At 44.3% G+C, this 20,757-nt stretch overlaps 1 long non-coding RNA gene across 6 annotated transcripts in view; it reads left to right on the top strand.

Annotated features, from left to right (window-relative positions):
- The first annotated feature begins 14,901 nt into the window (after positions 1-14,901).
- LOC130295372 (uncharacterized) overlaps positions 14,902-20,757 on the top strand; it is a 77,508-nt gene continuing 71,652 nt past the window's right edge. Inside the window, exon 1 of one of the 6 annotated variants that reach the window (XR_008848803.1) lies at positions 14,902-15,046. This is a non-coding gene — a long non-coding RNA (uncharacterized LOC130295372). The other 5 variants (XR_008848805.1, XR_008848804.1, XR_008848807.1 and 2 more) reach the window with 5 other exon arrangements.

The following is a 20,757-nucleotide window of genomic DNA, read 5'->3' on the forward strand; positions in this document are numbered from 1 at the left end:
TCATGATTTCACAGCCACGCCCCCTCAATGCAAATCTATGTGAGGGGGCGTGGCAGTCATCACGCCCTCTCACATAGATTTGCATTGAGGGGGAGTGGCCATGACATCACGACCCCCGCAGCCGGAACCCAGCATTTGGAACAAAATGTTCTGAATGCTCGGGCTGAGGAGTACCCCTTTAAAAAGATTACAAAATGGACACTTCATGCAACCGATGGCCCAACCAAATATTGCAGCAACCCCTTCCTTACACCATAGGTCCTGGAAGGGGTAAAAAGGAGGGTCTGGGGCTGATTTTAATTTTATCTTTTTTTTGTAGAATTTGGAACATCCTCTTGATGGGAGTAGTAGTTCAATCCCAGATCCCTTCCATAGCCTAACAATACGGTAAGCAGTAAAAACTAACATAAACTATTGTCACCACGAGAAAACTTTCCACACTGGAGCGAGCCGTCTCCCGTTTCCATCTGCGTTATTGTTTTTGTGTTTTCGTGCTGAATTACGCCACCATAAATCATTTCCATCGGCGATAATCTACCGCGGCTAGAAGAAAGCTGACAGAAGGTAAAAGAATATTCCGTTCGGCAGATGTGTAACTTCTGTCACATGACGGTAAATCATAGACGATCGTAGAAACACAACACAAACGCGGGCCTGCGCCTTGGCTCCGAGCGCCGATAGACAGATGGACGCCGACCATTTGGACCAGGTTTGTAGTCACCGGAGATGCCGAGATTCTTCGCCTACAACATCAGGCTAATAATTCACTTTTCTTCAGGCACGTTAAGATTTTGTGTTTACACCGATGTTTTCATATGTGTCGCTGCCAAAAAAAAAAACGTATGGCTCAGCGAACAAAATATGTCGCTAAAGGTGCTGGATCTGCATTTTGGTTTCTGGGATTGTTGCAGAATAACTCAGTACAGCGAGGGCTTAAAGGGGTATTACGAAGTGGGGTAAAATGGCATATATGGCTTACCTGTTACCCCGGTTCCGAAACCACCGAAAAACTATTTGTTTTCTGCAGCTGTTATCTTCTCCCCTACCATGCCCTCTCACTACTCCCTGGTTGAGCACTTGCTCAGTACTACAATTCCCAGAATCACAGTCCTCTCACCCTGAAGAACACAGCAGCAACTTTGCACCAGCTGTATTCGTTCCCCGTCCGCTCCTCTGCCTATGGAATTGTTCAGCCCAAGGAAACATGCTGTGACCCCACCTCGTTCTTCCCTAACTGTCCAAATAAAGATATATATATATATATATATATATATATATATATATATATATATGTATGATAGGAATATGTTAGTGTAGGCTAGAGGGCAGTGTTTTATAAACAGTGTGTCTCCAGCTGTTGCAAAACCTAAACTCCCAGCATGCCCCGACAGCCTTTGGCTGTCTGGGCATGCTGAGAGTTGAAGTTTTGCAACAACTAGAGACTAACTTTTTGGAAAACACTGCTATAGGGGCTGGTCAGAGTTTGTGACATCACTCAGGGGGCGGGGCTTCGGCTCAGAAACAAGATTCAGACACGCCTCCTGTGACAGCAGAGGATGATGCACTGTTTTGAGGAAGAGATAGGAGGCAGGTATCTGCTGAGACAACACCTCGCTGGCAATGAGCAGACTACATAATTTTCTATCAGAAGAGAGGGAGGAGCTGGGGAGCTGCTGAGTCAACACCACACTGACATTGAGAGGACTATACAACTTCCTGTCAGGAGAGAGGAAGTAGCTGGGGAGCTGCTTAGGAAACACCACACTAACAATGAGACTATACAAATGTCTTTCTGGAGGGGAGAGGAGCCAGGAAGTTGCTGAGACAACACCACACTAAAAAAAAAGAGAGGACTATCCAACTTTCTGTCAGGAGAGAGGGAGCAGTCGGGGAGCTGCTGACACAGCACCACAATGACAATGAGAAGACTACACAACTTCCTATTAGGAGAGGGGAAGGATTTGGGGAGCTGGAAACAACACCACACTAACAATGAGAGGGCTATACAAATTTATGTCAGGAGAGAGAGAAAGGAGCCGGGGAGTTGCTGGAACAACACCACAATGACAATGAGAGGACTACACAACTTCCTATTAGGAGAGAGGAAGGATTCAGAGAGCTGGAACAACACCATACTGACAATGAGAGGGCTACACAACTTTCTATCAGGAGAGAGTGAGGAGTCAGGAAGCTGCTGGGACAACACCACACTAAAACTAAAACTTTACGCCTTTAGGGTACGTTCCCACCTGGCGTATTCTGCTGCGTATTTGCTGCTGCGTACTTTCTTACCCATTGACTTCAATTGGAAATAAAATCCGCAGCAGCAAATACGCAGCAAAATACGCCTGGTGGGAACATACCCTAAAGGAGTAAAGTTTTACTTTTTCTGCAGTATTTTTTCTGCAGATCTGTAGCAGATTTGCTGCGGCATATTTTGCTGTCCATTGACAACAATGGGCAGCATATTCTGCTGAAGCAAATCAGCAGCAGAAAATGCGCACGTGGGAACGCACCCTTAGTCCTTGCTAGGCAGGACTGAGTGTGCATGTGTTTTCAATAGAGAGACAGTAGGTAAACTGCTGCCAGACACCTCTGACAGTAGCTTATCTTCCTGAGAGCAATAGGATTGGGAAACTGCAATACAACTGTACAATTCATATCTCCCCGGACATCTTCCATCGGAGGAAAAATCGGGAGACTGCCATACACATTGGGTGGTCAACCATTAGCGCAGGAATCGGTGGGTTCGTCTGACATATATGTGATGCGTGTGGCCGGCTTTAGCAAAGTCCTTTTGGGGGATGAGCCGCGTTCTCTTCAACCAAAACTTCCTTTCTTCAGTCTTTAACTAGAAACAGCGCCATTCTTATCCATAGGTTGTGTATGGTATTACAGCTTATATAGTTAAAGCCACTGAGGTGCTATACCAGACAAAGTTTATGGACAAGAGTGGCGCTGTTTATAGGAGAAAAGAATCAAAAACACCTAATTTCATAAAAACTAATTCTACAGATAATGGATAAGATTCCAAGGTCACCTTGACACTAAACACATAAATGTACAAGTTATTCTGCTATGTAACTAAAGATGGTTCACTAAAATGAGAAAGGCTACAAATGCACGTCCCATCGCACGACGCCGAGGCAAATTCATACCTTTCATAACACATCCTGTATTTTGGCGGTTTAGTTTTTCGAAACGCATTACGATTGTTGAAACGCCAGCAGGGGATCCGAAAAAGCTGTGAAGCCGACAATTAAAATATGTGTTACTGTAAATGTGCAATTGTTTCCAAACTCTGCAATCGGCAAGACATTCAGGAACCATTGTCTGTCTGTGTAAAAGCAGCTGGAAGTCCACAGAAAAGAGGAATCTACAGAAGAAAAAATATCATCCGTCGTGTTTCCACTGTCGTCCTATAGATGGCGCTTGTGTTATTCGGAAACGGAGCGGATGAGATGAGGATTCTTCTTCCAGTTGCAGATATGTATAGACACATGAACAGCTGAATGTCTGATCACCGCGCAGGAACCACTTGGCCACGCACGACCGATCCCTGGAGGAGGGGAAGTCAGATTTGGGCAAACTATTCAATTAATATTTTATTGTAAGTGAAAAAAAGAAAAATAAGCAGGAATTGTATTTAGTATCAAACAAGGAGACAAACTCTGAAGGATAGATAGACAGATATAGAGATATATAGACAGATAGATAAATATGAGATAGATAGATATGAGATAGATAGATAGATATGAGACAGATAGATATGAGATAGATAGATAGATATGAGATAGATAGATATGAGATAGATAAATAGATAGATATGAGATATAAGATAGATAGATATTAGATAGATATGAGATAGATGATAGATATGAGATAGATAAATAGATATGAGATAGATAGATATGAGATATAAGATAGATAGATAGATATTAGATAAATAGATAAATAAATGGATAGATAGATGGATAGATAGATATGAGATAGATAGATATGACATAGATAGATAAATAAATAATTAGATAAATGGATAGATAGATGGATAGATAGATATGAGATAGATAGATATGAAATGATAGATAGATATGAGATAGATAGATATACAGCAACAGAAGAATACAGCAGCACACTGCCAGCACAAGGATATAGGTGAAACATGAACATGCAGATAAAACATGGAGATATATACAGCTATGGTGTAATAGATGCAAATGTGAAACTATGAAATAGTGAGGCACTTAGCTCGCAAATTTTTCTCCTCCGGCGGTCAAATAGCTTGGACCGTCCCACCGCGATAATGTCCATTAAAAAATCTTAATCCTTCCAGTACTTATTAGCCGCTGAACACTACAGAGGAAATTCTTTTCTTTTTGGAACACAGTGCTCTCTGCTGACATCACAAGCACAGTGCTCTCTGCTGACATCTCTGTCCATTTTAGGAACTGTGCAGAGCAGCATATGTTTGCTATGGGGATTTTCTCCTATTCTGAACAGTTCTCAAAATGGACAGAGATGTCAGCAGAGAGCACTGTGCTCTTGATTCAGCAGAGAGCTATGTGTTCCAAAAAGAAAAGTATTTCCTCTGTAGTATTCAGCAGCTAATAAGTACTGGAAGGATTAAGATATTTTTTATACAAGTTATTTGCTCTGTTTAACTTTCTGGCACCAGTTGAATAAAAAAAAAAAAGTTTTCCACCGAGGTACCCCTTTAATTGGTAAATTCCTTGGTAAAATAAGTATTTGGTCACCTACAAACAAGCAAGATTTCTGGCTCTCACAGATTGGTAACTTCTTGTTTAAGAGTCTTCTCTGTCCTCCACTCATTACCTGTATTAATGGCTCCTGATTGAACTTGTTATCAGTATAAAAGACACCTGTCCACAACCTCAAACAGTCACCATTCCAAACTCCACTATGGCTAAGACCAAAGAGCTGTTGAAGGACACCAGAAACAAAATTGTAGACCTGCACCAGGTTGGGAAGACTGAATCTGCAATAAGCAAGCAGCTTGGTGTGAAGAAATCAACTGTGGGGGTAATTATTAGAAAATGGAAGACATACAAGACCACTGATAATCTCCCTCCATCTGGGGCTCCACGCAAGAATTGGTGGCTGACTAAATACTTTTTTGCCCCACTGTAGATAGATATGAGATAGATATGAGATAGATAGATAGATAGATGGATATGAGATAGATACATAGATAGATATGAGATAGATAGATAGATAGATAGATGGATATGAGATAGATAGATAGATATGAGATAGATAGATATGAGATAGATAGATACATAGATATGAGATAGATAATAGATAGATATGAGATAGATAGATATGAGACAGATACATAGATAGATAGATATGAGATAGATGGATATGAGATAGATACATAGATAAATAGATAGATATGAGATAGATATGAGATAGATATGAGATAGATATGAGATAGATAGATAGATATGAGATAGATAATAGATAGATAATAGATAGATATGAGATAGATAGATAGATATGAGACAGATACATAGATAGATAGATATGAGATAGATAGATATGAGATAGATAGATATGATATAGATAGACATGAGATAGATAAATATGAGATAGATAGATATGAGATAGATATATAGATATGAGATAGATAAATATGAGAAAGATATGAGATAGATAGATAAATATGAGATAGATAGATATGAGATAGATAGATATGAGATAGATAGATATGAGATAGATAGATAAATATGAGATAGATAGATATGAGATAGATAGATATGAGATAGATAGATAGATAGATAATGAGATCTGTTTTGAACTCCATTTCCCCGCAGTCATTAATGCAGATTCTCATTTCTGTGCAGCACAGTGACAGTCATCCATCAGGAGAATGTAATCTTCATAATGGTGAAGTGATCTCGTCTCTCCTCACACAGCGTGCAGTGTTATAGGTTATAATATTCTTCCCCTTCTCCTACAGACTTTAACTACTTAAAGGGGTACTCCGCCCCTAGACATCTTATCTCCTAACCAAAGGCTCTGTGCGTAATGACGGGCAATACAGGGGCCGGAGCATCGTGACGTCACGACTCCGCCCCCTCGTGATGTAACGGCCCGCCCCTCAATACAAGTCTATGGGATCACGCCATCACGCCCCCTCCCATAGACTTGCATTAAAGGGTACCTCTCATCAAAAAAACTTTTGATATTTTATAGATTAATCTATGCAGAATAACTTTACAATTGCATGTTATTAAAAAATATGCTTCTTTCTATTTAATTTTCCACTTTGAAGAAATGACCACTAGGGGTCTCCCTACCAGTCCTGGCAGCAAGCATTTCAGACTCATGCTGGAGTCCTAAACACTACGAGCTGCCAGTCTGCTTTGTTCACAAAGGAGAACACTCAGAGCTGCCAGCCTGCTTTGTTCACAGCCTGTTTGGTTGCCTGTTTGGTTGCTCAAGCCCCTGTATCGCTAGTCATGATGCACGGAGCGAGTGTGCTGTGATAGCGGGGTGCTGCAGCAGCGATCCCCGGGGTCCCCAGCAGCAGGACTCCGGCGATCTGACATCTTATTCCCTATCCTTTGGCTAGGGGATAAGATGTCTAGGGGCAGAGTACCCCTTTAAGAATGCAGGGTTTTTCAGTTTTTGCACTTTTGTTTTTTCCTTATCACTTTCTAAAAATCATAACGCTTTCAATTTAGCACCTACAGACCCATGAGGGCTTGTTTTTTGCCCCACCAACTGTACTTTGTAATTACATGAATCATTTTACCACAAAATTTACCACAAAACCATAAAAAAAATATTTGTGGTACAAAATTGGAAAAAAACACCATTTGGTAACTTTTGGGGGCTTCTGATTCTAAGCATACCTAATTTATATAGGTTTGATTTTGTTTTACTACTTAATAAAAATTACAACTACATGCACCAAAATTAGTATGAGTAAAATTGTCATCTTCTGACCCATATAACATTTTTATTTTTCCATATATATATATATATATATATATATATATATATATATATATATATGGATGTATGAGGGCAAATTTTTTTGCGCCTGGATCTGAAGTTTTTGTCAGTATCATTTTTGCTTTGATGGGACTTTTTGAACGCTTTTTATACATTTTTTAAGGCATACAAAGTAAACAAAAATACACAATTTTGGACTTTGGCATTTTTTACGTGTACGCCATTGACTGTGTGGTTTAATTAGCATTATATTTTTATAGTTTGGACATTTACGCACACGGCGATACCACAGATGTTTATTTTTATTTTTGTTTACATATATGTAAATATTTTTTTTATGGGAAAAGGGGGTGATTCAAACTTTTATTACTGAAGGGGTAAAATTTATTACTGAAGAGGTTAAACTATTACATGCAATCCTTGGATTGCATACACTGTTCAATGCTTTGCCATAGTATAGCATTGATCAGTGTCATTGGAGCTCTGCAGCTCCAGCCTGGATCTCAGGCATGGAGCAGCAGAGCGAAGATCGGACAACGGGAAGCAAGGTAAGAAGCCTCTCGCTGTCCTCTCAGCTGTTCGGAATGCTGCGATTTCTCCGCGGTGGTCCCGAACAGCCCACTGAGCTAACTGGCAAGTGTTTTCTACCGTTTTAGACACTGCGATCAACTTTGATTGTGGCATCTAAAGGGTTAATACCAGACATCAGCCCGATCGGCAATGTCCGGTATTAGCCGCTGGTCCTGGTTGCTGATAGCAACAGGGACCTGCCGGGTATGAAGCGCTCGCAGCTGGTTAATATAAGCATCTATAACAGAACATCGTATATTTACCTCATCCTGGCCAGTAAATATTCAGTCAGCCTTCCTCATGCATATTTATTGCAGTGAATTATGTATTTCTGAAAGCTTCTGCTAGGCCAGTGTAGCAGCTGTATACTGCAGTCTATCTGGCTGTATATTCTTTGTGTGTGAGGAGAACTGAGCACCTCAGCATGCCTGGCCAGAAGAGGAAACTGCTTACAGGATGTATCTCATGGCAACAAGCAAGAAACAAGAGAGCATCCAGCATATATTGGTAGGGCCGTCTTTCTAAAACAGTTGATTTCTGATAGTTACTTGTATTTGCAAATGTGTTTAATTTTACATATTGCATCAGTTTAGACCTATTTATTGTCACGATGCCGGCTGGCAGGAGGTGGATCCTCTGTGCCAGAGAGGGATAGCGAGGACCGTGCTAGTGGACCGGTTCTAAGACACTACAGGTTTTCACCAGAGCCCGCCGCAAAGCGGGATGGTCTTGCTGCGGCGGTAGTGACCAGGTCGTATCCACTAGCAACGGCTCACCTCTCTGGCTGCTGAAGATACAGAAGATAGGCGAGGTACAAGGGAGTAGGCAGTAGCAAGGTCGGACGTAGCAGAAGGTCGGGGGCAGGCGGCAAGGTTCGTAGTCAAGGGAGATAGCAAAGGTACTGGTACACAGGGTATAAACAGACAAAGAACGCTTTCACTGGCACTAAGGCAACAAGATCCGGCAAGGGAGTGCAAGGGAGGAGACTAGATATAGCCAGGGAACAGGTGGGAACAAATTAAGCTAATTGGGCCAGGCACCAATCATTGGTGCACTGGCCCTTTAAGTCTCAGGGAGCTGGCGCGCGCGCGCCCTAGAGAGCGGAGCCGCGCGCGCCAGCACATGACAGCAGGGGACGGGAACGGGTAAGTGACCTGGGATGCGATTCGCGAGCGGGCGCGTCCCGCTGTGCGAATCGCATCCCCAACGGCCATGACAGAGCAGCGCTCCCGGTCAGCGGGACTGACCGGGGAGCTGCAGGGAAAGAGACGCCGTGAGCGCTCCGGGGAGGAGCGGGGACCCGGAGCGCTAGGCGTAACAGTACCCCCCCCCTTAGGTCTCCCCTTCTCTTTATCGGGTAACTGCCTCCCCTGGGATGAGGACACCGGGAAAGGATGGAGGGATTCCTCAACGGCAGGCAGAACCGCAGGAGTAGGAATGGGGAGAGAGGGCAGAGGGCGGGACCTGGCACGGGGCAGTGTGACACCAGGACGAGGGCCATGAGGGGACACAGAAGCTTGCCTGATGGAACTGGGAGGGGGGGAGGGGCATTTCCTGTGGCAGGCAGAGTCCTTAATGACCTTAGGGGGACCAGATACAGGAGGAACCACAGAGTTACGGCAAGGGTTACTGGGAACCGGTTTTAGACAGTTCTTGGAACAAGAGGACCCCCAACTCTTGATCTCCCCAGTGGACCAATCCAGGGTTGGGGAATGAAGTTGAAGCCAGGGAAGTCCAAGGAGAATTTCCGAGGTGCAATTGGGGAGGACCAAAAGTTCAATCCTCTCGTGGTGAGATCCGATGCTCATAAGAAGGGGCTCCGTGCGGAAACGTATGGTACAGTCCAACCTGGCTCCGTTGACCGCGGAAATGTGGAGTGGCTTGACAAGACGGGTCACCGGAATACAGAATTTATTCACAAAGGAGTCCCGAATAAAATTCCCAGAAGCTCCAGAGTCCAGGCAGGCCACGGCTGAGAGGGGAGAGCTGGCTGAAGTGGAAATCCGAACAGGTACCGTGAGACGTGGAGAAGCCGACTTGGCATCAAGAGACGCCACACCCACGAGAGCTGAGTGCGAGCGTGCGTTTCCCAGACGTGGAGGACGGATTGGGCAATCCACCAGAAAATGTTCAGTACTGGCACAGTACAAACAAAGATTCTCTTCCTTACGGCGATTCCTCTCTTCCAGGGTCAGGCGAGACCGATCCACTTGCATGGCCTCCTCGGCGGGAGGCCTAGGCGCAGATTGCAGTGGAGACTGTGGGAGAGGTGGCCAGAGATCTAAGTCTTTTTCCTGGCGGAGCTCTTGATGCCTCTCAGAAAAACGCATGTCAATGCGAGTGGCTAGATGAATGAGTTCATGCAGGCTAGCAGGAGTCTCTCGTGCGGCCAGAACATCTTTAATGTTGCTGGATAGGCCTTTTTTAAAGGTCGTGCAGAGAGCCTCATTATTCCAGGAAAGTTCAGAAGCAAGAGTACGGAATTGTATGGCGTACTCGCCAACGGAGGAATTACCCTGGACCAGGTTCAGCAGGGCAGTCTCAGCAGAAGAGGCTCGGGCAGGTTCCTCAAAGACACTTCGAATTTCCGAGAAGAAGGAGTGAACAGAGGCAGTGACGGGGTCATTGCGGTCCCAGAGCGGTGTGGCCCATGACAGGGCTTTTCCAGACAGAAGGCTGACTACGAAAGCCACCTTAGACCTTTCAGTAGGAAACTGGTCCGACATCATCTCCAAGTGCAGAGAACATTGCGAAAGGAAGCCACGGCAAAACTTAGAGTCCCCATTAAATTTGTCCGGCAAAGACAGGCGGAGGCTAGGAGTGGCCACTCGCTGCGGAAGGGGTGCAGGAGCTGGCGGAGGAGATGATTGCTGATGAAGTTGCGACTGAAGTTGGTGCACAATGGTGGACATTTCTGACATCTGGTGGGTTAGATGGGCGATCTGTCGGGCTTGCTGGGCGACCACCGTGGTGATATCAGAGGCAACAGGCAGGGGAACCTCAGCGGGATCCATGGCCGGATCTACTGTCACGATGCCGGCTGGCAGGAGGTGGATCCTCTGTGCCAGAGAGGGATAGCGAGGACCGTGCTAGTGGACCGGTTCTAAGACACTACAGGTTTTCACCAGAGCCCGCCGCAAAGCGGGATGGTCTTGCTGCGGCGGTAGTGACCAGGTCGTATCCACTAGCAACGGCTCACCTCTCTGGCTGCTGAAGATACAGAAGATAGGCGAGGTACAAGGGAGTAGGCAGTAGCAAGGTCGGACGTAGCAGAAGGTCGGGGGCAGGCGGCAAGGTTCGTAGTCAAGGGAGATAGCAAAGGTACTGGTACACAGGGTATAAACAGACAAAGAACGCTTTCACTGGCACTAAGGCAACAAGATCCGGCAAGGGAGTGCAAGGGAGGAGACTAGATATAGCCAGGGAACAGGTGGGAACAAATTAAGCTAATTGGGCCAGGCACCAATCATTGGTGCACTGGCCCTTTAAGTCTCAGGGAGCTGGCGCGCGCGCGCCCTAGAGAGCGGAGCCGCGCGCGCCAGCACATGACAGCAGGGGACGGGAACGGGTAAGTGACCTGGGATGCGATTCGCGAGCGGGCGCGTCCCGCTGTGCGAATCGCATCCCCAACGGCCATGACAGAGCAGCGCTCCCGGTCAGCGGGACTGACCGGGGAGCTGCAGGGAAAGAGACGCCGTGAGCGCTCCGGGGAGGAGCGGGGACCCGGAGCGCTAGGCGTAACATTTATCTTCATGGTAAAACCCCTTTAAGTGCGCAGGAGGTAATGGGATACACGTAATGAATGTATCCACCATATGGACCATCAGTTTCATTAATTGATAGGCTTTATTTTTCTCTAAAGGAAGAATCAATATTCATCTAGTAGACTGTCTACCAGTAATCAGGCACCATAGGGACAGAACGCACATTTATCAGTCCTCCAAACAGCACAAAAAGGCAGCATTGATCATCCTAATAACATCAAACCATAAATTCACTTTTAAGTTTCTCTTGAATTTAGCTGGTGATTCTCTGGAGGAGATCAAAAGTGAGCATGTTGTCAAAGTTTGCATGTTAACCCTTTAAGGACTGCCTGCCCTGGTCCTTAAAAGCGGTTATTCTGCCGTCTGCAAAAATTAATATCCTGCTGGGACAAGGAAAAAATTAAAAAAAACCTTATACTTACCTAGCATGGCTCCCCCGCAGCTCCCATTCACCTCCATCTAGTCCCCCGATCTTCTGTCTTCTTTCTGAGATAAGTGCTCTGAACAGGACCTGCTGGCTCAGCCAATTACTGGGCACAGCAGTGTTCTGTCTAGGCCAGTGATTGGTTGAACGGGCAGGTCCTGCTACAAGTGCTCATCTTGGAATCAGGAAGTAGACAGAAGATGAGGGGGAGCGGATAGAGCCGAACAGTAGCTGTGAAGGTCCAGAGGGGGACCAGAGCATATAGGTAAGTATGGGGTTTTGTTCTATCTTTTCCAGGCCCCAGCAAGATATACATTTTTTAAAAACACCAGAGAACTCCTTTAAGATAGCTGCCTCAGTGACTGGACATTCTAATTTCAGAAGAGATGGGAGTTGTAGATTTTCAAAAGCTGAAGAGTCACAAGTTGAACATTGGAGGCAGCAGTGCTATTGGTCCAAACGGTCATGTAACTTATTGCTGGTGATCAAGTTCCAGTCCAGCCTTAAAAATTAGAAAACATAGCCACTTTCTTCCAGAAACAGCACCACTCTTGTCCTCAGGTTGTGTGTGGTATTACAGCTCAGTTCCATTAAAGTGAATAGAGCAAAGTTCTAATAACACACACAACACAGACTGTAGTTCTTTCAGTATGACCACAGTGCTCTCTGCTGCCACCTATGTCCGTGTCAGAAACTGTCCAAAGCAGTTTGCTATGAGGGTATGTTCATGCTCTGGACAGTTCCTGACACAGACAGAGATGACAGCAGAGAGCACTGTGTCCAGACTGGAAAGAACTACACAAGTTTCTCTGTAGTATACAGCAGCTGATAAGTACTGGAAGGATTAAGATTTTACATAGAAGTAATTTACAAATCTGTATAACTTTCTGGAAACAGTTTATTTGAAAACATTTCTTTCCACCGGAGTGACCCTTTAAGGGTTAATTTTCCTGTGTTTGGCTGGGCCTATCAGGGGACTTGGACATAGAACCAATTACATCTGAACTCAACGTCCACGCCTTTCTCAGTCACACATAAATACCCAGTCAGTTTGATTCTTACGTTGGTTGTGTTTAGTCTTTCTGCAATAGCGTCTGCATACTGTTTACTTTATCCTTATTGTGCAGTACGCTAGAGGTCCACAAGGGGCAGTGTGTAGGAATTATCCTTAGTAGTGTGGTTTGTGTTTTTTTTGTTCCACATGACCATAATACTAAAGACTATATAAATGTTAACATTGTAATTCAGGGCTTCGATTGGTGAATGTCAGCTTATTAGCACCTCCTTATTTTGTACTGCAGCTCTGTTTGCTCTGACTGGCTCCTGTGTGTTAGCACAAGCCCACCATAAGAAAATGAGCCCATAGGAAGCCTATTTCCAAGGACAATTCTTATGTGATCTTTGCCCCAATGTTTATTTTTTAATAGCATAAAAAATAAGTGTTGTCTCAGGTTTTCCCAGGTTGCAGTGTGACCTGAGACATTACATCACTAGTCAGGTGTTGAATGGGTGGAGCGACCACTGGGTGGTGGTGGTGGATCATTCTCCACAGGGCTGCAGGAAATTGTCCCAGGTGTGCTTATATGGGTGGGGTGGCTTATGTGTGGAAGGGAGAAAAGTAACCTCAAACTTACAAACTAGGGATCCCGGGACTTGTAGTTGGAGGAAGGGAACTCCAACAGGTAATAGCCATTTCACAAAGAAAAAAGAAGCAGCATTATGGTGGACTCACAACACAACCATACAGCCCCATGACAAGCATGGATCCTTCCTAAGCATGTTTATTACTGTCTGGAAGGTAACTTCTAAAATCACCTTATGGGGGAGAACCCCTTTTACGTGTGGTCATCTGATGATTTTTATGCTGCTTTCCAATGAATTTTCTATATGGATTCTCACTATATTTGATCTAATCTATCCTAAGGCCACATCAACCGCTCTACAAACAGAATTACTGAGTAATCTCTTATTTATATTCTAATTGGCAGGATGTAAATGGCAATAAGACACTAATATATTTGACCTTTTCAGATTTCCTAGCCGGCTTGGCTGCCGAGTCGTGGATGTAATTATCTCTTTTAAGTGTTATTACAATTTCTAGGTCTTGTTTGCCGTCTCTTCAAATCTATTTCCCCTGGATAAAGACGTCCATCCGATTCCCAAATCAAATATGACACCAAAATGAGAGAAATAATCAGCAAAAAATAAATAAATAAATATATATAAATAAATTGTCAGGCGTGCTATCACAATGGATCTAACTTGCCGGTAACCACAGAATTTACAATTAAAATAATCAAAATACTTGAAATTATTATGTGCTGCGTAGATCAGCGAGTGAAAGCGTGGTGAGAGTTGGCGGGCAGCCCCCAGCAGGTGAGCGAAGATTGTCACAGCTATAGCTGACAGAACATTGACGGAAAGTTCAGCTTTTCAAGGAGCTGTTTTTTTTTTTTTTTTTACTTCTTTGTTCTGTTTTTACAAAAGATATATTTACTTAAAGGGGTTTTGTGTCCAAAATATTGCTAGCCTATCCAGAGGATATGGCATCAATAAATCGCTGGGGGGGGGGGTGGTCAGGGAGAGGAGAGGGGGGCGGGCATCCAGATTCCGAGATCTTCTGACAGGTGCCTAAATCTTCCACAATCTGCCAACAGGTGCCGAGATCTGCTGACAGGTGCCGAGATCTGCTGACAGGTGCCGAGATCTGCTGACAGGTGCCGAGATTTGCTGACAGGTGTTGAGATCTGCTGACAGGTGCCGAGATCTGCTGACAGGTGCCGAGATCTGCTGACAGGTGCCGAGATTTGCTGACAGGTGCCGAGATCTGCTGACAGGTGCCGAGATCTGCTGACAGGTGCCGAGATCTGCTGACAGGTGCAGAGATTTGCTGACAGGTGTTGAGATCTGCTGACAGGTGCCGAGATCTGCTGACAGGTGCCGAGATCTGCTGACAGGTGCCGAGATTTGCTGACAGGTGTTGAGATCTGCTGACAGGTGCTGAGATCTGCTGACAGGTGCCGAGATCTGCTGACAGGTGCCGAGATTTGCTGACAGGTGTTGAGATCTGCTGACAGGTGCCGAGATCTGCTGACAGGTGCCGAGATTTGCTGACAGGTGTTGAGATCTGCTGACAGGTGTTGAGATCTGCTGACAGGTGCCGAGATTTGCTGACAGGTGTTGAGATCTGCTGACAGGTGCCGAGATTTGCTGACAGGTGTTGAGATCTGCTGACAGGTGCCGAGATCTGCTGACAGGTGCCGAGATTTGCTGACAGGTGTTGAGATCTGCCGACAGGTGTCATCAGGTGCTGAAATCTGCCAACAGGTTTTGAAAACACAGGGGCGCAGGGGATAGGGAAAGGTTGTCTAGCTGCAGAAGTGTTCTTGATGGGAGCTACACCTAAGACTCACCATGTAGCATAGTAGGTAGCATACTTCTTATGTTGTAACAGGAGCTGCTGAGCACCAAGGTTATAATTACACTACATTGACTAGAGCAAAGGTTCCTCCCCCTATCCCGGGCAAAGGGGTTGGAGAAAGACAATAAAAAGCAAAGGGCTGGACATGTGACCATAGTCTTGGCTCTTAAAGGAAAACTGTCACATGTTTTGTCCCGCACTATCCACAGGTACCTGTGGATAGTGCGGGAGACGTTGAACAATTTGAGTCCTACCTTGTCCAGATCCGCTGCGCCATTTGCCCGTCACAGGTCTTTTTCTGTGTATTAAAATTAGCACTTAACTGGCACAGGCGGGGTTACTGCCTTCAACTGCCACTGTGTTGTAACCGCCGCCCTGCCCGCAGCACCGCCCGGCTAATGAATATTCATATATTGCCTTACTATGTTGTCTCATATCGGCCGAGTCCCGGACGCTACTGCGCATGTGCGGGATTTCTCACTACACCCGGAAGCGGTCTTCAGCGCTGCTTCATTCGTCCGGAGCAGCGCTAAAGTAAGGGTGTAGGCAGTTTGAGACTCGGCCGATATGAGACAACATAGTAAGGCAATATATGACCATTCATTAGCCGGGCGGTGCTGCGGGCAGGGCGGCGGCTACAACACAGTGGCAGTTGAAGGCAGTAACTCCGCCTCTGCCAGTTAAGTGCTAATTTTAATACACAGAAAAAGACCAGTAACGGGCAAACGGCGCAGCGGATCCGGGCAAGGTAGGACTCAAATTGTTCAGCGTCTCCCGCACTATCCATAGGTACCTGTGGATAGTGCGGGACAAAACATGTGACAGTTTTCCTCTAACATTGAAACAGAATCTTTGTAAAATCAATGCATCCTAGTCTAGCAAATCCTGACCCTCTGTACTCGGCAGTGACCTCAGATTACGCAGGTATTAACACAATTATGCTTGTATGTATCTGGCCATACCGTCTCATTCTCAGACATCCCAGTGGTTTAGTTTGTTTTATAAATTTAGTGGACTTTTATATTGTCTAAGTTTAGACCAGCTATTAGTTGCCTTTCTTTACCTAAAAATTTTGCCCATTTCCAAGTCACGCCCCTTCCCACCAGACCTTCTTGTCAACCAAGGACTCGAGTGTCTAAAATGTGTCCTAAATACAGTAGGTTTGATTATTGCATCAATAGTACTTCCCAAGTACAGTACAACATACATTTCTGTAAATATAATATAAAATGTAATAATCTATAATATAGTATAATACTATAGTTATGATAGAACTGCCCCCCATTACGCCAGGACACAACCCGATAAGATCTTGCAGGACAGTGTGGATTTTACAATTTCCCATGTCCATAGTGTAGTAGCTCTTGTATCAAAGAATATTATAAAATGATTATAAAATTAATTAAACAAAAAGAAGCTTATTAAAACTTGGGTCACCTGGGACTGAGTGGCCAAATCTGGGACAACTAGGACAACAGTATTTTTTAAAAGTCTCTTTGGGGCAACCACTTGAAAAATCATACAAAGCTCGATCCGCTTTGCTACATCAAAAATTGTTGAAGGTAAAGAACTCCAGCGCGAAATGCTCATTGACCTATGAGTCCCCTGTAGGCCCGAAAATGCTGAAACGGGGCGACTGAAGCACGATGATTAGCAGAAGCACTCGAGGCTTAATTGACCTGAAAATTGTAATGCTCTCCTCTACGTTGACTGCTCGTAAAATACTTTGTTGTACGTTAGGCAGGATAACATAATAGATGTAGGCTCGATGGGATTAGAGTTTTTTTGTTAATGGATTTAGATGTTCGCATGGTGCGGTTGCTTCTGCGTCCCTCTGGACTCAATAAAAAAAGATGTGCAATGGACGGAGGCTAGCTCTGCTTTCAGGTATTTAACCAAGGTCATAAAAGGATTTAAGAGGTACTCCTGGGATTTCGATTTTTTTTTCTCCTTTTTGTCCGCTTTGTTTTTTTAATGTTGCTTGTGAAGGTTAGCCATGGTATTAAATGCTGTAGACAGAATTTGAAAACTAGTTTATTTAACCTGCCCTGGGCGCTCCAAGGGATGAGCTCTGAATTTACTTGAAAAACAGAGCAGGACGTGTTCCTGTATTGCCTTATGTTCTGCGAAAAAGATTTGCTATGAAAAAAGGAAACAAGAATAATGTTATACTAAATCTTCACTTTTATTATAATTCTAGAACTAGACCAACTCTTGACAGCCAAAATCCAAATCCGACCAATTCAATGATTTATATTGTCACAAACAAGCTACCTTCTAAGCAGGAGGTTAGTCAGTCCCTACATGTTTTTTCACTTGCTGTGCCATCATCAGGGGACATAACGTGTGTTTTTTCAGTTTTTTTTCAGGGGGGAGGGGGGGGGGGGAGGAGGTTCAGTTTAGGTTCACATCATTCTTCAAGCTGTTGCAAAACTACAACCCCCAGCATGCCTGGGCATGCTGGAAGTTGTAGTTTTACAACAGCTGGAGGCACACTGGTTGGAAAACACTGTAGAACATGATGGTTTAAATAGAACGCGAACAATAGAAGGAAAAAATAGTGCAACAGTAGACTTTATTAGTGTTGAGCACGAATATTTGTAATGCTAATTTTTATCGCCAATATCGGCACTTCGCGATTTCGTGAATATTTAGAATATAGTGCTATAAATTCGTAATGACGAATATTCATTTCTTTTAGTGCAAATTTTCCATACAAATATTTGCTTTAAAAAAATAAAAATAAAAAGCGAACAAACATAGCGAATATGCGAATTTTGCGAACATAGTACGAATAATCGCCAATATATTTGCGAAATATCGCAATTTTTGAACATGGCCCCTGCCGCTCATCACTAGACTTTATCTCTTGAAAGTGAGCAAGTGAATAAGAAATCCGTGCAGAGAGTATATTGCAAAATTTTATAATGTTCCATTATTCTGTACCCCTTAAAGGGGTACTCCGGCCCTGGGACATCTTATCCCCTACCCAAAGGATAGGGGATAAGATGTCTCACCGTGGGGGGGTGAGACAATCTTGTATTCGCCACCCACCTGTTTGAGCTGCACGCCGTGGTGTCATCTCACAAATAGTGTTGGGCGCGAATATTCGCATTTTGAATTTTAATCGCGAATATCGCAAATTCGCGAATTTGCAAATTTGCGAATATTTGTTTTTCCACATATGCGCATATTCGCATATGTGAATATTCGAATATGTGAATATGACGAATACATGAAATTCGCGAATATAGGATGAATACTTGTCTATATATTCGCTAAATATCGCGAATTCGAATATGGCCAATGCCGCTCATCAGTACCCACATACAGCCGGTTGGCGACCACTGGGCCGGAGTATCGTGACGTCATGACCCCGCCCCTGTGTGACGTCACCCCCCTCCCCCCCGCTATGCAAGTCTATGGGAGGGGGCGTGACGGTCGTCACGCCCCCTCCCATAGACTTGCATAGCGGGGGTGAGACATCTTATCCACTTTCCTTTAGAGTACCCCTTTAAAAAACATGCCTTTTTTAAAATGTATTTATTTATTTATTTTTATTCCTAATTGTAAACTTTCATCTACTTTAGCAAAATTTCCTATTTTCATCTCCTTCAGCCTCTGGAGAAATAAATGTATCTCTGTAGTTGTCAACAATGTTGTTCCCTGTCAACAAGGAGGGGGCAGGCTCTGAATCTTATTAGGAGCCCATACCGCTATTTTGGCGCTCTTATAAAAAGTGACCACAAGCCGCAACCATTATCCTAGATACTTCTTATTTATATCCCGGATCATAAGGACAATGTTTTCCTTTTGATTATGCCATTACAATTCTGCGCCTCAGATGAAATACAACGTTTTGTGCCGCACCCCGGGAAGTCCAGGCTAAGTGCAAGACTTGCTTCGGCGGCCTACTATTAGCGGAGTCTTGCTGTTCGGCTTCGATTGTAAAATGGCTAATAAGATATTGAATATATTCATACGAGATGTTTATGAAAGGTGCGGATTCATTTGATTTCTATTTAGCCGCATGGTAAAAAAAAAAAGCCGCGCCGCAGAACCGAGCTTCCATTACCTTCCTATTTACTAAACAATATCCAGGCATTAAATATAATCCTCGCAGCTGTAATTGGCTTGGAGTTTCGAGGCATCTCACGGCGCTGACACTTGGAGACAAAAGACCTTCTTGGTCTGTGATATCAGCTACACTGGATATCGCAGCAATAGATTTTCTTCAAATTTCGCAGAGCCTTTGTTTTTTTTTGTTTTTTTTTGGAATGGTATATATATATAATGTACAAAAAAGAAAGTTGCAACAGCACTCTTGGTCAAAAAAATTGAGGCTCTTAGCGCACTCTTTGATCATGTTAGGGTCCCATCCGATATGAGGCCACCTCCGCGTGGTGGATGGGGGGGACACATTTTGATCAAAGAGTGCGATAAGAGCCTCCATTTTTTGACCTAGAGTGCTGTTGTAACTTTCTTTTTTTGTGCATTTTGTATTTGCCACAGCAGCGGGCACCTGTGTATTAGGTTGTTGTGCTGGCTATTTTTCCTGTTGTTTTTAATTTGTAAGTTGGGGGGTGTGGCACCCTCTTTAGCCGTGCACCCCACCCCTCTCAGACTGGAGGTGGTTTAGTCAATGGCTGATCCAACATGTCACACAGTCAGAGGCTATATGCACAGCAGAGGTGAGTTATCATGTTAGGGTCCCATCCGATATGAGGCCACCTCCGCTTGGTGGATGGGGGGACACATTTTGATCAAAGAGTGCGCTAAGAGCCTCCATTTTTTGACCAAGAGTGCTGTTGCAACTTTCTTTTTTGTACATTTTGTATTTGCCACAGCAGCGGGCACGTGTATTAGGTTGTTGTGCTGGCTATTTTTCCTGTTGTTTTTAATATATATATATATATATATATATATATATATATATATATGTATATATATATATATATATATATATATATATATATATATATGGTAGCCCTTGGGGGGTATAGTGTAGTTGGGGTGTTGCTGTGTTGGAATATGAGGGGTTAATTTAACCCTTTTCACTCGTGACGCCAGGGTGAGGGGTAGTACGCTGAGGCAGTTGCTGGGCCTATCGCCACCCTTCCCAGAAACGATAGGTGCGTGCAGAAATAAACGATTGTCCACGGCAGTGCTGAACTTGAACTTGCAGGAACTTTACTGATGAATTGTGGTACATTCAGTAACGGTAACAGTCCTAGTAACAGAGTCTATTATCAGCAAGGCTGTGACTGACAGATGCTTAGGACCGATAAGTTATCCTGAGATTAGTAGAATTAGGTTTTACAGAGATCCGCTGGATTTAGGGGTCTGTTTAGGTCCAGTGATCTTGCGGAGTGTTAGGGAATTGAAGTAACTCACAGTTTTGGAATGATGGCCGTTGCCGCAAGGCTTTGGCCTAGTGGTTGCCGATGACAGCTGCGCAGATCCGTCCTCATCAGCAGCCCACGAAGAAAGAGAGAGATTAATGGCTGCCGCTCCCTTATATGGGCAGGGCCGTTTTGGATTGGTCCGTGTCAGCTGTCACTCACCGTTACAAAGCATGGTGGGTGATCACCTGACTA

The sequence above is a fragment of the Hyla sarda genome, chromosome 11 (genome assembly GCF_029499605.1).
Source record: "Hyla sarda isolate aHylSar1 chromosome 11, aHylSar1.hap1, whole genome shotgun sequence".
Taxonomy (NCBI): Eukaryota; Metazoa; Chordata; class Amphibia; order Anura; family Hylidae; genus Hyla; species Hyla sarda.